The sequence below is a fragment of the Ascaphus truei genome, unplaced genomic scaffold, assembly GCF_040206685.1.
Source record: "Ascaphus truei isolate aAscTru1 unplaced genomic scaffold, aAscTru1.hap1 HAP1_SCAFFOLD_55, whole genome shotgun sequence".
NCBI lineage: Eukaryota > Metazoa > Chordata > Amphibia > Anura > Ascaphidae > Ascaphus > Ascaphus truei.
In genome coordinates this window covers 1,515,091-1,542,923 of record NW_027456881.1, presented here as the reverse complement: position 1 = coordinate 1,542,923, position 27,833 = coordinate 1,515,091, and positions in this window count along the sequence as shown.

Here is a 27,833-nt window from a genome sequence, read left to right as displayed (position 1 = left end):
CGCTCTTTCTTTCTTTCTGCGCTCTTTTTTTCTCTCTTTGCGCTCTTTCTTTCTCTCTCTGCGCTCTCTCTTTCTCTCTCTGCGCTCTTTCTTTCTCTTTCTTTCTCTGCGCTCTTTCTCTCTCTGCGCTCTCTCTCTCCCTGCGCTCTTTCTCTCCCTGCGCTCTTTCTCTCTCTGCGCTCTTTCTTTCTCTTTCTTTCTCTGCGCTCTTTCTCTCTCTCTGCGCTCTTTCTCTCTCTCTCTCTGCGCTCTTTCTTTCTCTTTCTCTCTCTCTGCGCTCTTTCTCTCTCTCGGCGCTCTTTCTCTCTCTCTCTCTCTGCGCTCTTTCTTTCTCTTTCTCTCTCTGCGCTCTCTCTCTCTCTGCGCTCTTTCTTTCTCTCTGCGCTCTTTCTTTCTTTCTCTCTGCGCTCTTTTTTTCTCTCTTTGCGCTCTTTCTTTCTCTTTCTCTCTCTGCGCTCTTTCTTTCTCTTTCTCTCTCTGCGCTCTCTCTCTCTGCGCTCTATCTTTCTCTCTGCGCTCTTTCTTTCTTTCTCTCTGCGCTCTTTTTTTCTCTCTTTGCGCTCTTTCTTTCTCTCTCTGCTCTCTTTCTTTCTCTCTCTGTGCTCTTTCTTTCTCTCTCTCTGCGCTCTTTCTTTCTCTCTGCGCTCTTTCTTTCTCTCTCTCTGCGCTCTTTCTTCCTCTCTCTCTCTCTGCGCTCTTTCTCTCTCTGCGCTCTTTCTTTCTCTCTCTCTCTGCGCTCTTTCTTTCTCTCTCTCTCTGCGCTCTTTCTTTCTCTCTGTGCTCTTTCTCTCACTCTCTGCGCTCTTTCTTTCTCTCTCTGCGCTCTTTCTTTCTCTCTCTGCGCTCTTTCTTTCTCTCTCTGCGCTCTTTCTTTCTCTCTCTGCGCTCTTTCTTTCTCTCTCTCTGCGCTCTTTCTCTCTCTCTGCGCTCTTTCTCTCTCTCTGCGCTCTTTCTCTCTCTTTGCGCTCTTTCTCTCTCTCTGCGCTTTTTCTCTCTCTCTGCGCTCTTTCTCTCTCTGCGCTCTCTCTCTGCGCTCTCTCTCTGCGCTCTTTCTCTCTCTGCGCTCTTTCTCTCTCTGCGCTCTTTCTCTCTCTGCGCTCTTTCTCTCTCTGCGCTCTTTCTCTCTCTGCACTCTTTCTTTCTCTTTCTTTCTCTGCGCTCTTTCTCTCTCTCTCTCTGCGCTCTTTCTCTCTCTCTCTCTGCGCTCTTACTTTCTCTTTCTCTCTCTGCGCTCTTTCTCTCTCTCTGCGCTCTTTCTTTCTTTCTCTCTGCGCTCTTTCTTTCTTTCTGCGCTCTTTTTTTCTCTCTTTGCGCTCTTTCTTTCTCTCTCTGCGCTCTCTCTTTCTCTCTCTGCGCTCTTTCTTTCTCTTTCTTTCTCTGCGCTCTTTCTCTCTCTGCGCTCTCTCTCTCCCTGCGCTCTTTCTCTCCCTGCGCTCTTTCTCTCTCTGCGCTCTTTCTTTCTCTTTTTTTCTCTGCGCTCTTTCTCTCTCTCTGCGCTCTTTCTCTCTCTCTCTCTGCGCTCTTTCTTTCTCTTTCTCTCTCTCTGCGCTCTTTCTTTCTCTCTCTCTCTGCGCTCTTTCTTTCTCTCTGTGCTCTTTCTCTCTCACTCTCTGCGCTCTTTCTTTCTTTCTCTCTGCGCTGTTTCTTTCTTTCTGCGCTCTTTTTTTCTCTCTTTGCGCTCTTTCTCTCTCTCTCTCTCTGCGCTCTTTCTTTCTCTCTGCACTCTTTCTCTCTCTGCGCACTTTCTCTCTCTGCGCACATTCTCTCTCTGCGCTCTTTCTTTCTCTTTCTCTGCGCTCTCTCTCTCTCTCTGTGCTCTTTCTTTCTCTTTCTCTCTCTCTGCGCTCTTTCTCTCTCTCTCTCTGCGCTCTTTCTTTCTCTTTCTCTCTGCGCTCTTTCTTTCTCTTTCTCTCTGCGCTCTCTCTCTCTCTGCGCTCTTTCTTTCTCTCTGCGCTCTTTCTTTCTTTCTCTCTGCGCTCTTTTTTTCTCTCTTTGCGCTCTTTCTTTCTCTCTCTGCTCTCTTTCTTTCTCTCTCTGCTCTCTTTCAATCTCTCTCTGCGCTCTTTCTTTCTCTCTCTCTGCGCTCTTTCTTTCTCTGCACTCTTTCTTTCTCTCTCTGCGCTCTTTATTTCTCTCTCTGCGCTCTTTCTCTCTCTCTCTGCGCTCTTTCTCTCTCTCTGCGCTCTTTCTTTCTCTCTCTCTGCGCTCTTTCTCTCTCTATGTGCTCTTTCTTTCTCTCTGCGCTCTTTCTTTCTCTCTCTCTGCGCTCTTTCTTCCTCTCTCTCTCTGCGCTCTTTCTCTCTCTGCGCTCTTTCTTTCTCTCTCTCTCTGCGCTCTTTCTTTCTCTATCTCTCTGCGCTCTTTCTTTCTCTCTGTGCTCTTTCTCTCTCACTCTCTGCGCTCTTTCTTTCTCTCTCTGCGCTCTTTCTTTCTCTCTCTGCGCTCTTTCTTTCTCTCTCTGCGCTCTTTCTTTCTCTCTCTGCGCTCTTTCTTTCTCTCTCTCTGCGCTCTTTCTCTCTCTCTGCGCTCTTTCTCTCTCTCTGCGCTCTTTCTCTCTCTCTGCGCTCTTTCTCTCTCTTTGCTCTCTTTCTCTCTCTCTGCGCTCTTTCTCTCTCTCTGCGCTCTTTCTCTCTCTGCGCTCTCTCTCTGCTCTCTCTCTCTGCGCTCTTTCTCTCTCTGCGCTCTTTCTCTCTCTGCACTCTTTCTTTCTCTTTCTTTCTCTGCGCTCTTTCTCTCTCTCTGCGCTCTTTCTCTCTCTCTGCGCTCTTTCTCTCTCTCTCTGCGCTCTTTCTCTCTCTCTCTCTGCGCTCTTACTTTCTCTTTCTCTCTCTGCGCTCTTTCTCTCTCTCTATGCGCTCTCTCTCTGCGCTCTTTCTCTCTCTCTCTCTGCGCTCTTTCTTTCTCTCTCTGCGCTCTTTCTCTCTCTGCGCTCTTTCTTTCTCTCTCTCTGTGCTCTTTCTCTCTCTCTGTGCTCTTTCTCTCTCTCTGCGCTCTTTCTCTCTCTCTGCGCTCTTTCTCTCTCTCTGCGCTCTTTCTTTCTCTCTCTGCGCTCTTTCTTTCTCTCTCTGCGCTCTTTCTTTCTCTTTCTCTCTCTCTGCGCTCTTTCTCTCTCTCTCTGCGCTCTTTCTCTCTCTCTCTCTGCGCTCTTTCTTTCTCTTTCTCTCTCTGCGCTCTTTCTTTCTCTTTCTCTCTCTGCGCTCTCTCTCTCTGCGCTCTATCTTTCTCTCTGCGCTCTTTCTTTCTTTCTCTCTGCGCTCTTTTTTTCTCTCTTTGCGCTCTTTCTTTCTCTCTCTGCTCTCTTTCTTTCTCTCTCTGTGCTCTTTCTTTCTCTCTCTCTGCGCTCTTTCTTTCTCTCTGCGCTCTTTCTTTCTCTCTCTCTGCGCTCTTTCTTCCTCTCTCTCTCTCTGCGCTCTTTCTCTCTCTGCGCTCTTTCTTTCTCTCTCTCTCTGCGCTCTTTCTTTCTCTCTCTCTCTGCGCTCTTTCTTTCTCTCTGTGCTCTTTCTCTCACTCTCTGCGCTCTTTCTTTCTCTCTCTGCGCTCTTTCTTTCTCTCTCTGCGCTCTTTCTTTCTCTCTCTGCGCTCTTTCTTTCTCTCTCTGCGCTCTTTCTTTCTCTCTCTGCGCTCTTTCTTTCTCTCTCTGCGCTCTTTCTTTCTCTCTCTCTGCGCTCTTTCTCTCTCTCTGCGCTCTTTCTCTCTCTCTGCGCTCTTTCTCTCTCTCTGCGCTCTTTCTCTCTCTCTGCGCTCTTTCTCTCTCTTTGCACTCTTTCTCTCTCTCTGCGCTCTTTCTCTCTCTCTGCGCTCTTTTTCTCTCTCTGCGCTCTCTCTCTGCGCTCTCTCTCTGCGCTCTTTCTCTCTCTGCGCTCTTTCTCTCTCTGCGCTCTTTCTCTCTCTGCGCTCTTTCTCTCTCTGCGCTCTTTCTCTCTCTGCGCTCTTTCTCTCTCTGCACTCTTTCTTTCTCTTTCTTTCTCTGCGCTCTTTCTCTCTCTCTGCGCTCTTTCTCTCTCTCTCTCTGCGCTCTTTCTCTCTCTCTCTCTGCGCTCTTACTTTCTCTTTCTTTCTTTCTGCGCTCTTTCTCTCTCTCTGCGCTCTTTCTTTCTTTCTCTCTGCGCTCTTTCTTTCTTTCTGCGCTCTTTTTTTCTCTCTCTGCGCTCTTTCTCTCTCTCTGCGCTCTTTCTCTCTCTCTGCGCTCTTTCTCTCTCTCTGCGCTCTTTCTCTCTCTTTGCACTCTTTCTCTCTCTCTGCGCTCTTTCTCTCTCTCTGCGCTCTTTTTCTCTCTCTGCGCTCTCTCTCTGCGCTCTCTCTCTGCGCTCTTTCTCTCTCTGCGCTCTTTCTCTCTCTGCGCTCTTTCTCTCTCTGCGCTCTTTCTCTCTCTGCGCTCTTTCTCTCTCTGCACTCTTTCTTTCTCTTTCTTTCTCTGCGCTCTTTCTCTCTCTCTGCGCTCTTTCTCTCTCTCTCTCTGCGCTCTTTCTCTCTCTCTCTCTGCGCTCTTACTTTCTCTTTCTTTCTTTCTGCGCTCTTTCTCTCTCTCTGCGCTCTTTCTTTCTTTCTCTCTGCGCTCTTTCTTTCTTTCTGCGCTCTTTTTTTCTCTCTTTGCGCTCTTTCTTTCTCTCTCTGCGCTCTCTCTTTCTCTCTCTGCGCTCTTTCTTTCTCTTTCTTTCTCTGCGCTCTTTCTCTCTCTGCGCTCTCTCTCTCCCTGCGCTCTTTCTCTCCCTGCGCTCTTTCTCTCTCTGCGCTCTTTCTTTCTCTTTCTTTCTCTGCGCTCTTTCTCTCTCTCTGCGCTCTTTCTCTCTCTCTCTCTGCGCTCTTTCTTTCTCTTTCTCTCTCTCTGCGCTCTTTCTCTCTCTCGGCGCTCTTTCTCTCTCTCTCTCTCTGCGCTCTTTCTTTCTCTTTCTCTCTCTGCGCTCTCTCTCTCTCTGCGCTCTTTCTTTCTCTCTGCGCTCTTTCTTTCTTTCTCTCTGCGCTCTTTTTTTCTCTCTTTGCGCTCTTTTTTTCTCTCTTTGCGCTCTTTCTTTCTCTCTCTGCGCTCTTTCTTTCTCTCTCTCTGCGCTCTTTCTTTCTCTGCGCTCTTTATTTCTCTCTCTGCGCTCTTTATTTCTCTCTCTGCGCTCTATATTTCTCTCTCTGCGCTCTTTATTTCTCTCTCTGCGCTCTTTATTTCTCTCTCTGCGCTCTTTCTCTCTCTCTATGCGCTCTCTCTCTGCGCTCTTTCTCTCTCTCTCTCTGCGCTCTTTCTTTCTCTCTCTCTGCGCTCTTTCTTTCTCTCTCTGCGCTCTTTCTCTCTCTGCGCTCTTTCTTTCTCTCTCTCTGTGCTCTTTCTCTCTCTCTGTGCTCTTTCTCTCTCTCTGCGCTCTTTCTCTCTCTCTGCGCTCTTTCTCTCTCTCTGCGCTCTTTCTCTCTCTCTGCGCTCTTTCTTTCTCTCTCTGCGCTCTTTCTTTCTCTCTCTGCGCTCTTTCTTTCTCTTTCTCTCTCTCTGCGCTCTTTCTCTCTCTCTCTGCGCTCTTTCTCTCTCTCTCTCTGCGCTCTTTCTTTCTCTTTCTCTCTCTGCGCTCTTTCTTTCTCTTTCTCTCTCTGCGCTCTCTCTCTCTGCGCTCTTTCTTTCTCTCTGCGCTCTTTTTTTCTCTCTTTGCGCTCTTTCTTTCTCTCTCTGCTCTCTTTCTTTCTCTCTCTGTGCTCTTTCTTTCTCTCTCTCTGCGCTCTTTCTCTCTCTCTGCGCTCTTTCTTGCTCTCTCTCTCTGCGCTCTTTCTTTCTCTCTCTCTCTGCGCTCTTTCTTCCTCTCTCTGCGCTCTTTCTTTCTCTGCGCTTTTTCTTTCTCTCTCTCTCTGCGCTCTTTCTCTCTCTCTGCGCTCTTTCTTTCTTTCTCTCTGCGCTCTTTCTTTCTTTCTCTCTGCGCTCTTTCTTTCTTTCTCTCTGCGCTGTTTCTTTCTTTCTGCGCTCTTTTTTTCTCTCTTTGCGCTCTTTCTCTCTCTCTCTCTGCGCTCTTTCTTTCTCTCTGCGCTCTTTCTCTCTCTGCGCACTTTCTCTCTCTGCGCACTTTCTCTCTCTGCGCTCTTTCTTTCTCTTTCTCTCTCTCTCTGCGCTCTCTCTCTCTCGGCGCTCTTTCTCTCTCTCTCTCTGCGCTCTTTCTTTCTCTTTCTCTCTCTGCGCTCTTTCTTTCTCTTTCTCTCTCTGCGCTCTCTCTCTCTGCGCTCTTTCTTTCTCTCTCTGCGCTCTTTCTTTCTCTCTCTGCGCTCTTTCTTTCTCTTTCTCTCTCTCTGCGCTCTTTCTCTCTCTCTCTGCGCTCTTTCTCTCTCTCTCTCTGCGCTCTTTCTTTCTCTTTCTCTCTCTGCGCTCTTTCTTTCTCTTTCTCTCTCTGCGCTCTCTCTCTCTGCGCTCTTTCTTTCTCTCTGCGCTCTTTTTTTCTCTCTTTGCGCTCTTTCTTTCTCTCTCTGCTCTCTTTCTTTCTCTCTCTGTGCTCTTTCTTTCTCTCTCTCTGCGCTCTTTCTCTCTCTCTGCGCTCTTTCTTGCTCTCTCTCTCTGCGCTCTTTCTTTCTCTCTCTCTCTGCGCTCTTTCTTCCTCTCTCTGCGCTCTTTCTTTCTCTGCGCTTTTTCTTTCTCTCCCTCTCTGTGCTCTTTCTTTCTCTTTCTCTCTCTGCGCTCTCTCTCTCTCTCTCTGCGCTCTTTCTTTCTCTCTGCGCTCTTTCTTTCTTTCTCTCTGCGCTCTTTTTTTCTCTCTTTGCGCTCTTTTTTTCTCTCTTTGCGCTCTTTCTTTCTCTCTCTGCGCTCTTTCTTTCTCTCTCTGCGCTCTTTTTTTCTCTCTTTGCGCTCTTTTTTTCTCTCTTTGCGCTCTTTCTTTCTCTCTCTGCGCTCTTTCTTTCTCTCTCTGCGCTCTTTATTTCTCTCTCTGCGCTCTTTTTTTCTCTCTCTGCTCTCTCTCTCTGCGCTCTTTCTTTCTCTCTCTCTGCGCTCTTTCTTTCTCTCTCTGCGCTCTTTCTCTCTCTGTGCTCTTTCTTTCTCTCTCTCTGCGCTCTTTCTCTCTCTCTGTGCTCTTTCTCTCTCTCTGCGCTCTTTCTTTCTCTCTCTGTGCTCTTTCTTTCTCATTCTCTCTCTCTGCGCTCTTTATCTCTCTCTCTGCGCTCTTTCTCTCTCTCTCTCTGCGCTCTTTCTTTCTCTTTCTCTCTCTGCGCTCTCTCTCTCTCTCTGCGCTCTTTCTTTCTCTCTGCGCTCTTTCTTTCTTTCTCTCTGCGCTCTTTCTTCTCTCTCTGCTCTCTTTCTTTCTCTCTCTGCTCTCTTTCTTTCTCTCTCTGCGCTCTTTCTTTCTCTCTCTGCGCTCTTTCTTTCTCTCTCTGCGCTCTTTCTCTCTCTGAGCTCTTTATTTCTCTCTCTGCGCTCTTTATTTCTCTCTCTGCGCTCTTTCTCTCTCTCTCTGCGCTCTTTCTCTCTCTCTCTGCGCTCTTTCTTTCTCTCTCTCTACGCTCTTTCTCTCTCTATGTGCTCTTTCTTTCTCTCTGCGCTCTTTCTTTCTCTCTCTCTGCGCTCTTTCTTCCTCTCTCTCTCTCTGCACTCTTTCTCTCTCTCTGCGCTATTTCTTTCTCTCTCTGCGCTCTTTCTTTCTCTCTCTCTCTGCGCTCTTTCTTTCTCTCTGTGCTCTTTCTCTCTCACTCTCTGCGCTCTTTCTTTCTCTCTCTGCGCTCTTTCTTTCTCTCTCTGCGCTCTTTCTCTCTCTCTGCGCTCTTTCTCTCTCTCTGCGCTCTTTCTCTCTCTCTGCGCTCTTTCTCTCTCTCTGCGCTCTTTCTCTCTCTCTGCGCTCTTTCTCTCTCTCTGCGCTCTTTCTCTCTCTCTCTGCGCTCTTTCTTTCTCTCTGCTCTCTTTCTCTCTCTGCGCTCTCTCTCTGCGCTCTTTCTCTCTCTGCGCTCTTTCTCTCTCTGCGCTCTTTCTCTCTCTGCGCTCTTTCTTTCTCTTTCTTTCTCTGCGCTCTTTCTCTCTCTCTGCGCTCTTTCTCTCTCTCTCTGCGCTCTTTCTCTCTCTCTCTCTGCGCTCTTTCTTTTTCTTTCTCTCTCTGCGCTCTTTCTCTCTCTCTGCGCTCTTTCTTTCTTTCTCTCTGCGCTCTTTCTTTCTTTCTGCGCTCTTTTTTTCTCTCTTTGCGCTCTTTCTTTCTCTCTCTGCGCTCTCTCTTTCTCTCTCTGCGCTCTTTCTTTCTCTTTCTTTCTCTGCGCTCTTTCTCTCTCTGCGCTCTCTCTCTCTCTGCGCTCTTTCTCTCTCTGCGCTCTTTCTCTCTCTGCGCTCTTTCTTTCTCTTTCTTTCTCTGCGCTCTTTCTCTCTCTCTGCGCTCTTTCTCTCTCTCTGCGCTCTTTCTTTCTCTTTCTCTCTCTCTGCGCTCTTTCTCTCTCTCGGCACTCTTTCTCTCTCTCTCTCTCTGCGCTCTTTCTTTCTCTTTCTCTCTCTGCACTCTCTCTCTGCGCTCTTTCTTTCTCTCTGCGCTCTTTCTTTCTTTCTCTCTGTGCTCTTTTTTTCTCTCTATCTGCGCTCTTTTTTTCTCTCTTTGCGCTCTTTCTTTCTCTCTCTGCGCTCTTTCTTTCTCTCTCTCTGCGCTCTTTCTTTCTCTGCGCTCTTTATTTCTTTCTCTGCGCTCTTTATTTCTCTCTCTGCGCTCTTTATTTCTCTCTCTGCGCTCTTTATTTCTCTCTCTGCGCTCTTTATTTCTCTCTCTGCGCTCTTTATTTCTCTCTCTGCGCTCTTTATTTCTCTCTCTGCGCTCTTTATTTCTCTCTCTGCGCTCTTTATTTCTCTCTCTGCGCTCTTTATTTCTCTCTCTGCGCTCTTTATTTCTCTTTCTCTCTCTCTGCGCTCTTTCTCTCTCTCGGCGCTGTTTCTCTCTCTCTCTCTGCGCTCTTTCTTTCTCTTTCTCTCTCTGCGCTCTCTCTCTCTGCGCTCTTTATTTCTCTCTCTGCGCTCTTTATTTCTCTCTCTGCGCTCTTTATTTCTCTCTCTGCGCTCTTTCTCTCTCTCTCTGCGCTCTCTCTCTCTCTCTCTGCGCTCTCTCTCTGCGCTCTTTCTTTCTCTCTCTCTGCGCTCTTTCTTTCTCTCTCTGCGCTCTTTCTCTCTCTGCGCTCTTTCTTTCTCTCTCTCTGTGCTCTTTCTCTCTCTCTGTGCTCTTTCTCTCTCTCTGCGCTCTTTCTCTCTCTCTGCGCTCTTTCTCTCTCTCTGCGCTCTTTCTCTCTCTCTGCGCTCTTTCTTTCTCTCTCTGCGCTCTTTCTTTCTATCTCTGTGCTCTTTCTTTCTCTTTCTCTCTCTCTGCGCTCTTTCTCTCTCTCTGCGCTCTTTCTTTCTCTTTCTCTCTCTGCGCTCTCTCTCTCTGCGCTCTTTCTTTCTCTCTCTCTCTGCGCACTTTCTTTCTCTTTCTCTCTCTGCGCTCTTTCTTTCTCTCTGCGCTCTTTCTTTCTTTCTCTCTGCGCTCTTTTTTTCTCTCTTTGCGCTCTTTTTTTCTCTCTTTGCGCTCTTTCTTTCTCTCTCTGCTCTCTTTCTTTCTCTCTCTGCGCTCTTTCTTTCTCTCTCTCTGCGCTATTTCTTTCTCTGCGCTCTTTATTTCTCTCTCTGCGCTCTTTCTCTCTCTCTGCGCTCTTTCTCTCTCTCTCTCTGCGCTCTTTCTTTCTCTTTCTCTTTCTCTCTCTCTGCGCTCTTTCTCTCTCTCGGCGCTCTTTCTCTCTCTCTCTCTCTCTCTGCGCTCTTTCTTTCTCTTTCTCTCTCTGCGCTCTCTCTCTCTGCGCTCTTTATTTCTCTCTCTGCGCTCTTTATTTCTCTCTCTGCGCTCTTTATTTCTCTCTCTGCGCTCTTTCTCTCTCTCTCTGCGCTCTCTCTCTGCGCTCTTTCTTTCTCTCTGCGCTCTTTTTTTCTCTCTCTGCGCTCTTTCTCTCTCTGCGCTCTTTCTTTCTCTCTCTCTGTGCTCTTTCTCTCTCTGCGCTCTCTCTCTCTCTCTGTGCTCTTTCTCTCTCTCTGCGCTCTTTCTCTCTCTCTGCGCTCTTTCTTTCTCTCTCTGCGCTCTTTCTTTCTCTCTCTGTGCTCTTTCTTTCTCTTTCTCTCTCTCTGCGCTCTTTCTCTCTCTCTGCGCTCTTTCTTTCTCTTTCTCTCTCTGCGCTCTCTCTCTCTCTGCGCTCTTTCTTTCTCTCTGCGCTCTTTCTTTCTTTCTCTCTGCGCTCTTTTTTTCTCTCTTTGCGCTCTTTTTTTCTCTCTTTGCGCTCTTTCTTTCTCTCTCTGCTCTCTTTCTTTCTCTCTCTGCGCTCTTTCTTTCTCTCTCTCTGCGCTATTTCTTTCTCTGCGCTCTTTATTTCTCTCTCTGCGCTCTTTCTCTCTCTCTGCGCTCTTTCTCTCTCTCTCTCTGCGCTCTTTCTTTCTCTTTCTCTCTCTCTGCGCTCTTTTCTCTCTCGGCGCTCTTTCTCTCTCTCTCTCTCTCTCTGCGCTCTTTCTTTCTCTTTCTCTCTCTGCGCTCTCTCTCTCTGCGCTCTTTATTTCTCTCTCTGCGCTCTTTATTTCTCTCTCTGCGCTCTTTATTTCTCTCTCTGCGCTCTTTCTCTCTCTCTCTGCGCTCTCTCTCTGCGCTCTTTCTTTCTCTCTGCGCTCTTTCTTTTTCTCTCTGCGCTCTTTCTCTCTCTGCGCTCTTTCTTTCTCTCTCTCTGTGCTCTTTCTCTCTCTCTGCGCTCTCTCTCTCTCTCTCTGCGCTCTTTCTCTCTCTCTGTGCTCTTTCTTTCTCTCTCTGCGCTCTTTCTTTCTCTCTCTGTGCTCTTTCTTTCTCTTTCTCTCTCTCTGCGCTCTTTCTCTCTCTCTCTGCGCTCTTTCTTTCTCTTTCTCTCTCTGCGCTCTCTCTCTCTGCGCTCTTTCTTTCTCTCTGCGCTCTTTCTTTCTTTCTCTCTGCGCTCTTTTTTTCTCTCTTTGCGCTCTTTTTATCTCTCTTTGCGCTCTTTCTTTCTCTCTCTGCTCTCTTTCTTTCTCTCTCTGCGCTCTTTCTTTCTCTCTCTCTGCGCTCTTTCTTTCTCTGTGCTCTTTATTTCTCTCTGCGCTTTTTCTCTCTCTCTGCGCTCTTTCTCTCTCTATGTGCTCTTTCTTTCTCTCTGCGCTCTTTCTTTCTCTCTCTCTGCGCTCTTTCTTCCTCTCTCTCTCTGCGCTCTTTCTCTCTCTCTGCGCTCTTTCTCTCTCTCTGCGCTATTTCTTTCTCTCTCTGCGCTCTTTCTTTCTCTCACTCTCTGCGCTCTTTCTTTCTCTCTCTGCGCTCTTTCTTTCTCTCTCTGCGCTCTTTCTTTCTCTCTCTGCGCTCTTTCTTTCTCTCTCTGCGCTCTTTCTTTCTCTCTCTCTGCGCTTTTTCTTTCTCTCTCTCTGCGCTCTTTTTTTCTCTCTCTCTGCGCTCTTTCTCTCTCTCTGCGCTCTTTCTCTCTCTCTGCGCTCTTTCTCTCTCTGCGCTCTTTCTTTCTCTCTCTGCGTTTTTTCTATCTCTCTCTCTGCGCTCTTTTTTTCTCTCTCTCTGCGCTCTTTCTCTCTCTCTGCGCTCTTTCTCTCTCTGCGCTCTTTCTCTCTCTGCGCTCTTTCTCTCTCTGCGCTCTTTCTTTCTCTCTCTCTGTGCTCTTTCTCTCTCTCTGTGCTCTTTCTCTCTCTCTGCGCTCTTTCTCTCTCTCTGCGCTCTTTCTCTCTCTCTGCGCTCTTTCTTTCTCTCTCTGCGCTCTTTCTTTCTCTCTCTGCGCTCTTTCTTTCTCTTTCTCTCTCTCTGCGCTCTTTCTCTCTCTCTCTGCGCTCTTTCTCTCTCTCTCTCTGCGCTCTTTCTTTCTCTTTCTCTCTCTGCGCTCTTTCTTTCTCTTTCTCTCTCTGCGCTCTCTCTCTCTGCGCTCTTTCTTTCTCTCTGCACTCTTTCTTTCTCTCTGCACTCTTTCTTTCTCTCTTTGCGCTCTTTCTTTCTCTCTTTGCGCTCTTTCTTTCTCTGCGCTCTTTCTTTCTCTCTCTGCGCTCTTTATTTCTCTCTCTGTGCTTTTTCTCTCTCTCTGCGCTCTTTCTTTCTCTCTGCGCTCTTTCTTTCTCTCTCTCTGCGCTCTTTCTTCCTCTCTCTCTCTGCGCTCTTTCTCTCTCTCTCTCTGTGCTCTTTCTTTCTCTTTATCTCTCTCTGTGCTCTTTCTCTCTCTCGGCGCTCTTTCTCTCTCTCTCTCTCTCTCTGCGCTCTTTCTTTCTCTTTCTCTCTCTGCGCTCTCTCTCTCTGCGCTCTTTTTTTCTCTCTTTGCGCTCTTTTTATCTCTCTTTGCGCTCTTTATTTCTCTCTCTGCTCTCTTTCTTTCTCTCTCTGCGCTCTTTCTTTCTCTCTCTCTGCGCTCTTTCTTTCTCTGCGCTCTTTATTTCTCTCTCTGCGCTTTTTCTCTCTCTCTGCGCTCTTTCTCTCTCTATGTGCTCTTTCTTTCTCTCTGCGCTCTTTCTTTCTCTCTCTCTGCGCTCTTTCTTCCTCTCTCTCTCTGCGCTCTTTCTCTCTCTCTGCGCTCTTTCTCTCTCTCTGCGCTATTTCTTTCTTTCTCTGCGCTCTTTCTTTCTCTCTCTCTCTGCGCTCTTTCTTTCTCTCTCTCTCTGCGCTCTTTCTTTCTCTCTGCGCTCTTTCTCTCTCACTCTCTGCGCTCTTTCTTTCTCTCTCTGCGCTCTTTCTTTCTCTCTCTGCGCTCTTTCTTTCTCTCTCTGCGCTCTTTCTTTCTCTCTCTGCGCTCTTTCTTTCTCTCTCTCTGCGCTTTTTCTTTCTCTCTCTCTGCGCTCTTTTTTTCTCTCTGCGCTCTTTCTTTCTCTTTCTCTCTCTGCGCTCTCTCTCTCTGCGCTCTTTCTTTCTCTCTGCGCTCTTTCTTTCTTTCTCTCTGCGCTCTTTTTTTCTCTCTTTGCGCTCTTTTTATCTCTCTTTGCGCTCTTTATTTCTCTCTCTGCTCTCTTTCTTTCTCTCTCTGCGCTCTTTCTTTCTCTCTCTCTGCGCTCTTTCTTTCTCTGCGCTCTTTATTTCTCTCTCTGCGCTTTTTCTCTCTCTCTGCGCTCTTTCTCTCTCTATGTGCTCTTTCTTTCTCTCTGCGCTCTTTCTTTCTCTCTCTCTGCGCTCTTTCTTCCTCTCTCTCTCTGCGCTCTTTCTCTCTCTCTGCGCTCTTTCTCTCTCTCTGCGCTATTTCTTTCTTTCTCTGCGCTCTTTCTTTCTCTCTCTCTCTGCGCTCTTTCTTTCTCTCTCTCTCTGCGCTCTTTCTTTCTCTCTGTGCGCTCTTTCTTTCTCTCTCTGCGCTCTTTCTTTCTCTCTCTGCACTCTTTCTTTCTCTCTCTCTGCGCTTTTTCTTTCTCTCTCTCTGCGCTCTTTTTTTCTCTCTCTCTGCGCTCTTTCTCTCTCTCTGCGCTCTTTCTCTCTCTCTGCGCTCTTTCTCTCTCTGCGCTCTTTCTTTCTCTCTCTGCGTTTTTTCTTTCTCTCTCTCTGCGCTCTTTTTTTCTCTCTCTCTGCGCTCTTTCTCTCTCTCTGCGCTCTTTCTCTCTCTCTGCGCTCTTTCTCTCTCTGTGCTCTTTCTCTCTCTGCGCTCTTTCTTTCTCTATCTCTGTGCTCTTTCTCTCTCTCTGTGCTCTTTCTCTCTCTCTGCGCTCTTTCTCTCTCTCTGCGCTCTTTCTTTCTCTCTCTGCGCTCTTTCTTTCTCTCTCTCTCTGCGCTCTTTCTTTCTCTTTCTCTCTCTCTGCGCTCTTTCTCTCTCTCTCTGCGCTCTTTCTCTCTCTCTCTCTCTGCGCTCTTTCTTTCTCTTTCTCTCTCTGTGCTCTTTCTTTCTCTTTCTCTCTCTGCGATCTATCTCTCTGCGCTCTTTCTTTCTCTCTGCACTCTTTCTTTCTCTCTGCACTCTTTCTTTCTCTCTTTGCGCTCTTTCTTTCTCTCTTTGCGCTCTTTCTTTCTCTGCGCTCTTTCTTTCTCTCTCTGCGCTCTTTATTTCTCTCTCTGTGCTTTTTCTCTCTCTCTGCGCTCTTTCTCTCTCTATGTGCTCTTTCTTTCTCTCTGCGCTCTTTCTTTCTCTCTCTCTGCGCTCTTTCTTCCTCTCTCTCTCTGCGCTCTTTCTCTCTCTCTGCGCTCTTTCTCTCTCTCTGCGCTATTTCTTTCTCTCTCTGCGCTCTTTCTCTCTCTCGGCGCTCTTTCTCTCTCTCTCTCTCTGCGCACTTTCTTTCTCTTTCTCTCTCTGCGCTCTTTCTTTCTCTCTGCGCTCTTTCTTTCTTTCTCTCTGCGCTCTTTTTTTTCTCTCTTTGCGCTCTTTTTTTCTCTCTTTGCGCTCTTTCTTTCTCTCTCTGCGCTCTTTCTTTCTCTCTCTCTGTGCTCTTTCTTTCTCTGCGCTCTTTATTTCTCTCTCTGCGCTCTTTATTTCTCTCTCTGCGCTCTTTATTTCTCTCTCTGCGCTCTTTCTCTCTCTCTCTGCGCTCTCTCTCTGCGCTCTTTCTTTCTCTCTCTCTGCGCTCTTTCTTTCTCTCTCTGCGCTCTTTCTCTCTCTGCGCTCTTTCTTTCTCTCTCTCTGTGCTCTTTCTCTCTCTCTGCGCTCTTTCTCTCTCTCTCTGCGCTCTCTCTCTGCGCTCTTTCTTTCTCTCTCTCTGCGCTCTTTCTTTCTCTCTCTGCGCTCTTTCTCTCTCTGCTCTCTTTCTTTCTCTCTCTCTGTGCTCTTTCTCTCTGTCTGTGCTCTTTCTCTCTCTCTGCGCTCTTTCTCTCTCTCTGCGCTCTTTCTCTCTCTCTCTCTCTGCGCTCTTTCTTTCTCTTTCTCTCTCTGCGCTCTCTCTCTCTGCGCTCTTTCTTTCTCTCTGCGCTCTTTCTTTCTTTCTCTCTGCGCTCTTTTTTTCTCTCTTTGCGCTCTTTTTTTCTCTCTTTGCGCTCTTTCTTTCTCTCTCTGCGCTCTTTCTTTCTCTCTGCGCTCTTTCTTTCTCTGCGCTCTTTCTTTCTCTGCGCTCTTTATTTCTCTCTCTGCGCTCTTTATTTCTCTCTCTGCGCTCTTTCTCTCTCTCTATGCGCTCTCTCTCTGCGCTCTTTCTTTCTCTCTCTCTGCGCTCTTTCTTTCTCTCTCTGCACTCTTTCTCTCTCTGCGCTCTTTCTTTCTCTCTCTCTGTGCTCTTTCTCTCTCTCTGCGCTCTTTCTCTCTCTCTGCGCTCTTTCTCTCTCTCTGCGCTCTTTCTCTCTCTCTGCGCTCTATCTCTCTCTCTGCGCTCTTTCTCTCTCTCTGCGCTCTTTCTTTCTCTCTCTGCGCTCTTTCTTTCTCTCTCTGCGCTCTTTCTTTCTCTTTCTCTCTCTCTGCGCTCTTTCTCTCTCTCTCTGCGCTCTTTCTCTCTCTCTCTCTCTGCGCTCTTTCTCTCTCTCTCTCTGCGCTCTTTCTTTCTCTTTCTCTCTCTGCGCTCTCTCTCTCTGTGCTCTTTCTTTCTTTCTCTCTGCGCTCTTTTTTTCTCTCTTTGCACTCTTTCTTTCTCTCTCTGCTCTCTTTCTTTCTTTCTCTGTGCTCTTTCTTTCTCTCTCTCTGCGCTCTTTCTCTCTCTCTGCACTCTTTCTTTCTCTCTCTCTGCGCTCTTTCTTCCTCTCTCTCTCTCTGTGCTCTTTCTCTCTCTGCGCTCTTTCTTTCTCTCTCTCTCTGCGCTCTTTCTTTCTCTCTCTCTCTGCGCTCTTTCTTTCTCTCTGTGCTTTTTCTCTCTCACTCTCTGCGCTCTTTCTTTCTCTCTCTGTGCTCTTTCTTTCTCTCTCTGCGCTCTTTCTTTCTCTCTCTGCGCTCTTTCTCTCTCTCTGCGCTCTTTCTCTCTCCCTGCGCTCTTTCTCTCTCTCTGCGCTCTTTCTCTCTCTCTGCGCTCTTTCTCTCTCTCTGCGCTCTTTCTCTCTCTCTGCGCTCTTTCTCTCTCTCTGCGCTCTTTCTCTCTCTCTGCGCTCTTTCTCTCTCTGCGCTCTCTCTCTGCGCTCTCTCTCTGCGCTCTTTCTCTCTCTGCGCTCTTTCTCTCTCTGCGCTCTTTCTCTCTCTGCACTCTTTCTTTCTCTTTCTTTCTCTGCGCTCTTTCTCTCTCTCTGCGCTCTTTCTCTCTCTCTCTGCGCTCTTTCTCTCTCTCTGCGCTCTTTCTCTCTCTGCGCTCTCTCTCTGCGCTCTCTCTCTGCGCTCTTTCTCTCTCTGCGCTCTTTCTCTCTCTGCGCTCTTTCTCTCTCTGCACTCTTTCTTTCTCTTTCTTTCTCTGCGCTCTTTCTCTCTCTCTGCGCTCTTTCTCTCTCTGCGCTCTTTCTCTCTCTCTCTCTCTCTCTGCGCTCTTACTTTCTCTTTCTCTCTCTGCGCTCTTTCTCTCTCTCTGCGCTCTTTCATTCTTTCTCTCTGCGCTCTTTCTTTCTTTCTGTGCTCTTTTTTTCTCTCTTTGCGCTCTTTCTTTCTCTCTCTGCGCTCTCTCGTTCTCTCTCTGTGCTCTTTCTTTCTCTTTCTTTCTCTGCGCTCTTTCTCTCTCTGCGCTCTCTCTCTCCCTGCACTCTTTCTCTCTCTGCGCTCTTTCTCTCTCTGCGCTCTTTCTTTCTCTTTCTTTCTCTGCGCTCTTTCTCTCTCTCTGCGCTCTTTCTCTCTCTCTCTCTGCGCTCTTTCTTTCTCTCTCTCTGCGCTCTTTCTTTCTCTCTCTCTGCGCTCTTTCTTTCTCTCTCTCTGCGCTCTTTCTTTCTCTCTGCGCTCTTTCTTTCTTTCTGCGCTCTTTTTTTCTCTCTTTGCGCTCTTTCTTTCTCTCTCTGCGCTCTCTCTTTCTCTCTTTGCGCTCTTTCTTTCTCTTTCTTTCTCTGCGCTCTTTCTCTCTCTGCGCTCTCTCTCTCCCTGCGCTCTTTCTCTCTCTGCGCTCTTTCTCTCTCTGCGCTCTTTCTTTCTCTTTATTTCTCTGCGCTCTTTCTCTCTTTGCGCTCTTTCTCTCTCTCTCTCTGCGCTCTTTCTTTCTCTTTCTCTCTCTCTGCGCTCTTTCTTTCTCTTTCTCTCTCTCTGCGCTCTTTCTCTCTCTCGGCGCTCTTTCTCTCTCTCTCTCTCTGCGCTCTTTCTTTCTCTTTCTCTCTCTGCGCTCTCTCTCTCTGCGCTCTTTCTTTCTCTCTGCACTCTTTCTTTCTTTCTCTCTGCGCTCTTTTTTTCTCTCTTTGCGCTCTTTTTTTCTCTCTTTGCGCTCTTTCTTTCTCTCTCTGCGCTCTTTCTTTCTCTCTCTCTGCGCTCTTTCTTTCTCTGCACTCTTTATTTCTCTCTTTGCGCTCTTTATTTCTCTCTCTGCGCTCTTTATTTCTCTCTCTGCGCTCTTTATTTCTCTCTCTGCGCTCTTTCTCTCTCTCTCTGCGCTCTTTCTCTCTCTCTGCGTTCTTTCTCTCTCTCTGCGCTCTTTCTCTCTCTGCGCTCTCTCTCTGCGCTCTCTCTCTGCGCTCTTTCTCTCTCTGCGCTCTTTCTCTCTCTGCGCTCTTTCTCTCTCTGCACTCTTTCTCTCTCTGCACTCTTTCTCTCTCTGCACTCTTTCTTTCTCTTTCTTTCTCTGCGCTCTTTCTCTCTCTCTGCGCTCTTTCTCTCTCTCTCTGCGCTCTTTCTCTCTCTCTCTCTGCGCTCTTACTTTCTCTTTCTCTCTCTGCGCTCTTTCTCTCTCTCTGCGCTCTTTCTTTCTTTCTCTCTGCGCTCTTTCTTTCTTTCTGCGCTCTTTTTTTCTCTCTTTGCGCTCTTTCTTTCTCTCTCTGCGCTCTCTCTTTCTCTCCCTGCGCTCTTTCTCTCTCTGCGCTCTTTCTCTCTCTGCGCTCTTTCTTTCTCTTTCTTTCTCTGCGCTCTTTCTCTCTCTCTGCGCTCTTTCTCTCTCTCTCTCTGCGCTCTTTCTTTCTCTTTCTCTCTCTCTGCGCTCTTTCTCTCTCTCTGCGCTCTTTCTCTCTCTCTCTCTGCGCTCTTTCTTTCTCTCTCTCTGCGCTCTTTCTTTCTCTCTCTCTGCGCTCTTTCTTTCTCTCTCTCTGCGCTCTTTCTTTCTTTCTCTCTGCGCTCTTTCTTTCTTTCTGCGCTCTTTTTTTCTCTCTTTGCGCTCTTTCTTTCTCTCTCTGCGCTCTCTCTTTCTCTCTTTGCGCTCTTTCTTTCTCTTTCTTTCTCTGCGCTCTTTCTCTCTCTGCGCTCTCTCTCTCCCTGCGCTCTTTCTCTCTCTGCGCTCTTTCTCTCTCTGCGCTCTTTCTTTCTCTTTATTTCTCTGCGCTCTTTCTCTCTTTGCGCTCTTTCTCTCTCTCTCTCTGCGCTCTTTCTTTCTCTTTCTCTCTCTCTGCGCTCTTTCTTTCTCTTTCTCTCTCTCTGCGCTCTTTCTCTCTCTCGGCGCTCTTTCTCTCTCTCTCTCTCTGCGCTCTTTCTTTCTCTTTCTCTCTCTGCGCTCTCTCTCTCTGCGCTCTTTCTTTCTCTCTGCACTCTTTCTTTCTTTCTCTCTGCGCTCTTTTTTTCTCTCTTTGCGCTCTTTTTTTCTCTCTTTGCGCTCTTTCTTTCTCTCTCTGCGCTCTTTCTTTCTCTCTCTCTGCGCTCTTTCTTTCTCTGCACTCTTTATTTCTCTCTTTGCGCTCTTTATTTCTCTCTCTGCGCTCTTTATTTCTCTCTCTGCGCTCTTTATTTCTCTCTCTGCGCTCTTTCTCTCTCTCTCTGCGCTCTTTCTCTCTCTCTGCGTTCTTTCTCTCTCTCTGCGCTCTTTCTCTCTCTGCGCTCTCTCTGCGCTCTCTCTCTGCGCTCTTTCTCTCTCTGCGCTCTTTCTCTCTCTGCGCTCTTTCTCTCTCTGCACTCTTTCTCTCTCTGCACACTTTCTCTCTCTGCACTCTTTCTTTCTCTTTCTTTCTCTGCGCTCTTTCTCTCTCTCTGCGCTCTTTCTCTCTCTCTCTGCGCTCTTTCTCTCTCTCTCTCTGCGCTCTTACTTTCTCTTTCTCTCTCTGCGCTCTTTCTCTCTCTCTGCGCTCTTTCTTTCTTTCTCTCTGCGCTCTTTCTTTCTTTCTGCGCTCTTTTTTTCTCTCTTTGCGCTCTTTCTTTCTCTCTCTGCGCTCTCTCTTTCTCTCCCTGCGCTCTTTCTCTCTCTGCGCTCTTTCTCTCTCTGCGCTCTTTCTTTCTCTTTCTTTCTCTGCGCTCTTTCTCTCTCTCTGCGCTCTTTCTCTCTCTCTCTCTGCGCTCTTTCTTTCTCTTTCTCTCTCTCTGCGCTCTTTCTCTCTCTCGGCGCTCTTTCTCTCTCTCTCTCTCTGCGCTCTTTCTTTCTCTCTCTCTGCGCTCTTTCTTTCTCTCTCTCTGCGCTCTTTCTTTCTCTCTCTCTGCGCTCTTTCTTTCTTTCTCTCTCGCTCTTTCTTTCTTTCTGCGCTCTTTTTTTCTCTCTTTGCGTTCTTTCTTTCTCTCTCTGCGCTCTCTCTTTCTCTCTCTGCGCTCTTTCTTTCTCTTTCTTTCTCTGCGCTCTTTTTTTCTCTCTTTGCGCTCTTTCTTTCTCTCTCTGCGCTCTCTCTTTCTCTCTCTGCGCTCTTTCTTTCTCTTTCTTTCTCTGCGCTCTTTCTCTCTCTGCGCTCTCTCTCTCCCTGCGCTCTTTCTCTCTCTGCGCTCTTTCTCTCTCTGCGCTCTTTCTTTCTCTTTCTTTCTCTGCGCTCTTTCTCTCTCTCTGCGCTCTTTCTCTCTCTCTCTCTGCGCTCTTTCTTTCTCTTTCTCTCTCTCTGCGCTCTTTCTCTCTCTCGGCGCTCTTTCTCTCTCTCTGCGCTCTTTCTTTCTCTTTCTCTCTCTGCGCTCTCTCTCTCTGCGCTCTTTCTTTCTCTCTGCGCTCTTTCTTTCTTTCTCTCTGCGCTCTTTTTTCTCTCTTTGCGCTCTTTTTTTCTCTCTTTGCGCTCTTTCTTTCTCTCTCTGCGCTCTTTCTTTCTCTCTCTCTGCGCTCTTTCTTTCTCTGCACTCTTTATTTCTCTCTCTGCGCTCTTTATTTCTCTCTCTGCGCTCTTTATTTCTCTCTCTGCGCTCTTTATTTCTCTCTCTGCGCTCTTTATTTCTCTCTCTGCGCTCTTTCTCTCTCTCTATGCGCTCTCTCTCTGCGCTCTTTCTTTCTCTCTCTCTGCGCTCTTTCTTTCTCTCTCTGCGCTCTTTCTCTCTCTGCGCTCTTTCTTTCTCTCTCTCTGTGCTCTTTCTCTCTCTCTGTGCTCTTTCTCTCTCTCTGCGCTCTTTCTCTCTCTCTGCGCTCTTTCTCTCTCTCTGCGCTCTTTCTTTCTCTCTCTGCGCTCTTTCTTTCTTCTCTGCGCTCTTTCTTTCTCTTTCTCTCTGCTCTCTTTCTCTCTCTCTCTGCGCTCTTTCTCTCTCTCTCTCTGCGCTCTTTCTTTCTCTTTCTCTCTCTGCGCTCTTTCTTTCTCTTTCTCTCTCTGCGCTCTCTCTCTCTGCGCTCTATCTTTCTCTCTGCGCTCTTTCTTTCTTTCTCTCTGCGCTCTTTTTTTCTCTCTTTGCGCTCTTTCTTTCTCTCTCTGCTCTCTTTCTTTCTCTCTCTGTGCTCTTTCTTTCTCTCTCTCTGCGCTCTTTCTCTCTCTCTGCACTCTTTCTTTCTCTCTCTCTGCGCTCTTTCTTCCTCTCTCTGCGCTCTTTCTTTCTCTGCGCTTTTTCTTTCTCTCTCTCTCTCTGCGCTCTTTCTCTCTCTCTGCGCTCTTTCTTTCTTTCTCTCTGCGCTCTTTCTTTCTCTCTGCGCTGTTTCTTTCTTTCTGCGCTCTTTTTTTCTCTCTTTGCGCTCTTTCTCTCTCTCTCTCTGCGCTCTTTCTTTCTCTCTGCGCTCTTTCTCTCTCTGCGCACTTTCTCTCTCTGCGCACTTTCTCTCTCTGCGCACTTTCTCTCTCTGCGCTCTTTCTTTCTCTTTCTCTCTCTCTGCGCTCTCTCTCTCTCGGCGCTCTTTCTCTCTCTCTCTCTCTCTGTGCTCTTTCTTTCTCTTTCTCTCTCTGCGCTCTCTCTCTCTCTCTGCGCTCTTTCTTTCTCTCTGCGCTCTTTCTTTCTCTCTGCGCTCTTTCTTTCTTTCTCTCTGCGCTCTTTTTTTCTCTCTTTGCGCTCTTTTTTTCTCTCTTTGCGCTCTTTTTTTCTCTCTTTGCGCTCTTTATATCTCTCTCTGCGCTCTTTCTTTCTCTCTCTGCGCTCTTTCTTTCTCTCTCTCTCTGCGCTCTTTCTTTCTCTGCGCTCTTTCTTTCTCTCTCTGCGCTCTTTCTTTCTCTCTCTCTGCGCTCTTTCTTTCTCTGCACTCTTTATTTCTCTCTCTGCGCTCTTTATTTCTCTCTCTGCGCTCTTTATTTCTCTCTCTGCGCTCTTTATTTCTCTCTCTGCGCTCTTTATTTCTCTCTCTGCGCTCTTTCTCTCTCTCTATGCGCTCTCTCTCTGCGCTCTTTCTTTCTCTCTCTCTGCGCTCTTTCTTTCTCTCTCTGCGCTCTTTCTCTCTCTGCGCTCTTTCTTTCTCTCTCTCTGTGCTCTTTCTCTCTCTCTGTGCTCTTTCTCTCTCTCTGCGCTCTTTCTCTCTCTCTGCGCTCTTTCTCTCTCTCTGCGCTCTTTCTTTCTCTCTCTGCGCTCTTTCTTTCTTCTCTGCGCTCTTTCTTTCTCTTTCTCTCTGCTCTCTTTCTCTCTCTCTCTGCGCTCTTTCTCTCTCTCTCTCTGCGCTCTTTCTTTCTCTTTCTCTCTCTGCGCTCTTTCTTTCTCTTTCTCTCTCTGCGCTCTCTCTCTCTGCGCTCTATCTTTCTCTCTGCGCTCTTTCTTTCTTTCTCTCTGCGCTCTTTTTTTCTCTCTTTGCGCTCTTTCTTTCTCTCTCTGCTCTCTTTCTTTCTCTCTCTGTGCTCTTTCTTTCTCTCTCTCTGCGCTCTTTCTCTCTCTCTGCACTCTTTCTTTCTCTCTCTCTGCGCTCTTTCTTCCTCTCTCTGCGCTCTTTCTTTCTCTGCGCTTTTTCTTTCTCTCTCTCTCTCTGCGCTCTTTCTCTCTCTCTGCGCTCTTTCTTTCTTTCTCTCTGCGCTCTTTCTTTCTCTCTGCGCTGTTTCTTTCTTTCTGCGCTCTTTTTTTCTCTCTTTGCGCTCTTTCTCTCTCTCTCTCTGCGCTCTTTCTTTCTCTCTGCGCTCTTTCTCTCTCTGCGCACTTTCTCTCTCTGCGCACTTTCTCTCTCTGCGCACTTTCTCTCTCTGCGCTCTTTCTTTCTCTTTCTCTCTCTCTGCGCTCTCTCTCTCTCGGCGCTCTTTCTCTCTCTCTCTCTCTCTGTGCTCTTTCTTTCTCTTTCTCTCTCTGCGCTCTCTCTCTCTCTCTGCGCTCTTTCTTTCTCTCTGCGCTCTTTCTTTCTCTCTGCGCTCTTTCTTTCTTTCTCTCTGCGCTCTTTTTTTCTCTCTTTGCGCTCTTTTTTTCTCTCTTTGCGCTCTTTTTTTCTCTCTTTGCGCTCTTTATATCTCTCTCTGCGCTCTTTCTTTCTCTCTCTGCGCTCTTTCTTTCTCTCTCTCTCTGCGCTCTTTCTTTCTCTGCGCTCTTTATTTCTCTCTCTGCGCTCTTTTTTTCTCTCTCTGCGCTCTCTCTCTGCGCTCTTTCTTTCTCTCTCTCTGCTCTCTTTCTTTCTCTCTCTGCGCTCTTTCTCTCTCTGCGCTCTTTCTTTCTCTCTCTCTGCGCTCTTTCTCTCTCTCTGTGCTCTTTCTCTCTCTCTGCGCTCTTTCTTTCTCTTTCTCTCTCTCTGCGCTCTTTCTCTCTCTCTCTGCGCTCTTTCTCTCTCTCTCTCTGCGCTCTTTCTTTCTCTTTCTCTCTCTGCGCTCTCTCTCTCTCTCTGCGCTCTTTCTTTCTCTCTGCGCTCTTTCTTTCTTTCTCTCTGCGCTCCTTTTTTCTCTCTTTGCGCTCTTTCTTTCTCTCTCTGCTCTCTTTCTTTCTCTCTCTGCTCTCTTTCTTTCTCTCTCTGCGCTCTTTCTTTCTCTCTCTGCGCTCTTTCTTTCTCTGCGCTCTTTCTTTCTCTCTCTGCTCTCTTTCTTTCTCTCTCTGCGCTCTTTCTTTCTCTCTCTGCGCTCTTTCTCTCTCTCTCTGCGCTCTTTCTCTCTCTCTCTGCGCTCTTTCTCTCTCTCTCTTTGCGCTCTTTCTCTCTCTATGTGCTCTTTCTTTCTCTCTGCGCTCTTTCTTTCTCTCTCTCTGCGCTCTTTCTTCCTCTCTCTCTCTCTGCGCTCTTTCTCTCTCTCTGCGCTATTTCTTTCTCTCTCTGCGCTCTTTCTTTCTCTCTCTGCGCTCTTTCTTTCTCTCTCTGCGCTCTTTCTTTCTCTGCGCTCTTTCTTTCTCTCTCTGCGCTCTTTATTTCTCTCTCTGCGCTCTTTCTCTCTCTCTGCGCTCTTTCTCTCTCTCTCTGCGCTCTTTCTCTCTCTCTCTGCGCTCTTTCTCTCTCTCTCTCTGCGCTCTTTCTCTCTCTATGTGCTCTTTCTTTCTCTCTGCGCTCTTTCTTTCTCTCTCTCTGCGCTCTTTCTTCCTCTCTCTCTCTCTGCGCTCTTTCTCTCTCTCTGCGCTATTTCTTTCTCTCTCTGCGCTCTTTCTTTCTCTCTCTGCGCTCTTTCTTTCTCTTTCTCTCTCTCTGCGCTCTTTCTCTCTCTCTCTGCGCTCTTTCTCTCTCTCTCTCTGCGCTCTTTCTTTCTCTTTCTCTCTCTGCGCTCTTTCTTTCTCTTTCTCTCTCTGCGCTCTCTCTCTCTGCGCTCTATCTTTCTCTCTGCGCTCTTTCTTTCTTTCTCTCTGCGCTCTTTTTTTCTCTCTTTGCGCTCTTTCTTTCTCTCTCTGCGCTCTTTCTTTCTCTCTCTGCGCTCTTTCTCTCTCTCTGCGCTCTTTCTCTCTCTCTGCGCTCTTTCTCTCTCTCTGCGCTCTTTCTCTCTCTCTGCGCTCTTTCTCTCTCTCTGCGCTCTTTCTCTCTCTCTGCGCTCTTTCTCTCTCTGCGCTCTCTCTCTGCGCTCTTTCTCTCTCTGCGCTCTTTCTCTCTCTCTGTGCTCTTTCTTTCTCTTTCTTTCTCTGCGCTCTTTCTCTCTCTCTGCGCTCTTTCTCTCTCTGCGCTCTTTTTCTCTCTCTCTCTCTGCGCTCTTACTTTCTCTTTCTCTCTCTGCGCTCTTTCTCTCTCTCTGCGCTCTTTCTTTCTTTCTCTCTGCGCTCTTTCTTTCTTTCTGCGCTCTTTTTTTCTCTCCTTGCGCTCTTTCTTTCTCTCTCTGCGCTCTCTCTTTCTCTCTCTGCGCTCTTTCTTTCTCTTTCTTTCTCTGCGCTCTTTCTCTCTCTCTCTGCGCTCTTTCTCTCTCTCTCTCTGCGCTCTTTCTCTCTCTATGTGCTCTTTCTTTCTCTCTGCGCTCTTTCTTTCTCTCTCTCTGCGCTCTTTCTTCCTCTCTCTCTCTCTGCGCTCTTTCTCTCTCTCTGCGCTATTTCTTTCTCTCTCTGCGCTCTTTCTTTCTCTCTCTGCGCTCTTTCTTTCTCTCTCTGCGCTCTTTCTTTTTCTCTGTGCTCTTTCTCTCTCACTCTCTGCGCTCTTTCTTTCTCTCTCTGCGCTCATTCTTTCTCTCTCTGCGCTCTTTCTTTCTCTCTCTGCGCTCTTTCTTTCTCTCTCTGCGCTCTTTCTCTCTCTCTGCGCTCTTTCTTTCTCTCTGCGCACTTTCTTTCTCTCTCTCTGCGCTCTTTCTCTCTCTCTGCGCTCTTTCTCTCTCTCTGCGCTCTTTCTCTCTCTCTGCGCTCTTTCTTTCTCTCTCTGCGCTCTTTCTTTCTCTCTCTGCGCTCTTTCTTTCTCTTTCTCTCTCTCTGCGCTCTCTCTCTCTCTCTCTGCGCTCTTTCTCTCTCTCTCTCTGCGCTCTTTCTTTCTCTTTCTCTCTCTGCGCTCTTTCTTTCTCTTTCTCTGTCTGCGCTCTCTCTCTCTGCGCTCTATCTTTCCCTCTGCGCTCTTTCTTTCTTTCTCTCTGCGCTCTTTTTTTCTCTCTTTGCGCTCTTTCTTTCTCTCTCTGCTCTCTTTCTTTCTCTCTCTGTGCTCTTTCTTTCTCTCTCTCTGCGCTCTTTCTCTCTCTCTGCACTCTTTCTTTCTCTCTCTCTGCGCTCTTTCTTCCTCTCTCTCTCTCTGCGCTCTTTCTCTCTCTGCGCTCTTTCTTTCTCTCTCTCTCTGCGCTCTTTCTTTCTCTCTCTCTCTGCGCTCTTTCTTTCTCTCTGTGCTCTTTCTCTCTCACTCTCTGCGCTCTTTCTTTCTCTCTCTGCGCTCTTTCTTTCTCTCTCTGCGCTCTTTCTTTCTCTCTCTGCGCTCTTTCTTTCTCTCTCTGCGCTCTTTCTCTCTCTCTGCGCTCTTTCTCTCTCTCTGCGCTTTTTCTCTCTCTCTGCGCTCTTTCTCTCTCTCTCTGCGCTCTTTCTCTCTCTCTGCGCTCTTTCTCTCTCTGCGCTCTCTCTCTGCGCTCTCTATCTGCGCTCTTTCTCTCTCTGCGCTCTTTCTCTCTCTGCGCTCTTTCACTCTCTGCACTCTTTCTTTCTCTTTCTTTCTCTGCGCTCTTTCTCTCTCTCTGCGCTCTTTCTCTCTCTGCGCTCTTTCTCTCTCTCTCTCTCTGCGCTCTTACTTTCTCTTTCTCTCTCTGCGCTCTTTCTCTCTCTCTGCGCTCTTTCTTTCTTTCTCTCTGCGCTCTTTCTTTCTTTCTGCGCTCTTTTTTTCTCTCTTTGCGCTCTTTCTTTCTCTCTCTGCGCTCTCTCTTTCTCTCTCTGCGCTCTTTCTTTCTCTTTCTTTCTCTGCGCTTTTTCTCTCTCTGCGCTCTCTCTCTCCCTGCGCTCTTTCTCTCTCTGCGCTCTTTCTTTCTCTTTCTTTCTCTGCGCTCTTTCTCTCTCTCTGCGCTCTTTCTCTCTCTCTCTCTGCGCTCTTTCTTTCTCTTTCTCTCTCTCTGCGCTCTTTCTCTCTCTCGGCGCTCTTTCTCTCTCTCTCTCTCTGCGCTCTTTCTTTCTCTTTCTCTCTCTGCGCTCTCTCTCTCTGCGCTCTTTCTTTCTCTCTGCGCTCTTTCTTTCTTTCTCTCTGCGCTCTTTTTTTCTCTCTTTGCGCTCTTTTTTTCTCTCTTTGCGCTCTTTCTTTCTCTCTCTGCGCTCTTTCTTTCTCTCTCTCTGCGCTCTTTCTCTCTCTCTCTGCGCTCTTTCTCTCTCTCTGCGCTCTTTCTCTCTCTCTGCGCTCTTTCTCTGTCTGCGCTCTCTCTCTGCGCTCTCTCTCTGCGCTCTTTCTCTCTCTGCGCTCTTTCTCTCTCTGCGCTCTTTCTCTCTCTGCACTCTTTCTCTCTCTGCACTCTTTCTTTCTCTTTCTTTCTCTGCGCTCTTTCTCTCTCTCTGCGCTCTTTCTCTCTCTCTCTGCGCTCTTTCTCTCTCTCTCACTGCGCTCTTACTTTGTCTTTCTCTCTCTGCGCTCTTTCTCTCTCTCTGCGCTCTTTCTTTCTTTCTCTCTGCGCTCTTTCTTTCTTTCTGCGCTCTTTTTTTCTCTCTTTGCGCTCTTTCTCTCTCTCTCTGCGCTCTTTCTTTCTCTCTCTCTGCGCTCTTTCTTTCTCTGCACTCTTTATTTCTCTCTCTGCGCTCTTTATTTCTCTCTCTGCGCTCTTTATTTCTCTCTCTGCGCTCTTTATTTCTCTCTCTGCGCTCTTTATTTCTCTCTCTGCGCTCTTTCTCTCTCTCTGCGCTCTTTCTCTCTCTCTCTGCGCTCTTTCTCTCTCTCTGCGCTCTTTCTCTCTCTGCGCTCTCTCTCTGCGCTCTCTCTCTGCGCTCTTTCTCTCTCTGCGCTCTCTCTCTCCCTGCGCTCTTTCTCTCTCTGCGCTCTTTCTCTCTCTGCGCTCTTTCTTTCTCTTTCTTTCTCTGCGCTCTTTCTCTCTCTCTGCGCTCTTTCTCTCTCTCTCTGCGCTCTTTCTTTCTCTTTCTCTCTCTCTGCGCTCTTTCTCTCTCTCGGCGCTCTTTCTCTCTCTCTCTCTCTCTCTGCGCTCTTTCTTTCTCTCTCTCTGCGCTCTTTCTTTCTCTCTCTCTGCGCTCTTTCTTTCTTTCTCTCTCGCTCTTTCTTTCTTTCTGCGCTCTTTTTTTCTCTCTTTGCGCTCTTTCTTTCTCTCTCTGCGCTCTCTCTTTCTCTCTCTGCGCTCTTTCTTTCTCTTTCTTTCTCTGCGCTCTTTCTCTCTCTGCGCTCTCTCTCTCCCTGCGCTCTTTCTCTCTCTGCGCTCTTTCTTTCTCTTTCTTTCTCTGCGCTCTTTATCTCTCTCTGCGCTCTTTCTCTCTCTCTCTTTGCGCTCTTTCTTTCTCTTTCTCTCTCTCTGCGCTCTTTCTCTCTCTCGGCGCTCTTTCTCTCTCTCTCTCTCTGCGCTCTTTCTTTCTCTTTCTCTCTCTGCGCTCTCTCTCTCTGCGCTCTTTCTTTCTCTCTGCGCTCTTTCTTTCTTTCTCTCTGCGCTCTTTTTTTCTCTCTTTGCGCTCTTTTTTTCTCTCTTTGCGCTCTTTCTTTCTCTCTCTGCGCTCTTTCTTTCTCTGCACTCTTTATTTCTCTCTCTGCGCTCTTTATTTCTCTCTCTGCGCTCTTTTTTTCTCTCTCTGCGCTCTTTATTTCTCTCTCTGCGCTCTTTCTCTCTCTCTATGCGCTCTCTCTCTGCGCTCTTTCTTTCTCTCTCTCTGCGCTCTTTCTTTCTCTCTCTGCGCTCTTTCTCTCTCTGCGCTCTTTCTTTCTCTCTCTCTCTGTGCTCTTTCTCTCTCTCTGTGCTCTTTCTCTCTCTCTGCGCTCTTTCTCTCTCTCTGCGCTCTTTCTCTCTCTCTGCGCTCTTTCTCTCTCTCTGCGCTCTTTCTTTCTCTCTCTGCGCTCTTTCTTTCTCTCTCTGCGCTCTTTCTTTCTCTTTCTCTCTCTGCGCTCTTTCTCTCTCTCTGCGCTCTTTCTCTCTCTCTCTCTGCGCTCTTTCTTTCTCTTTCTCTCT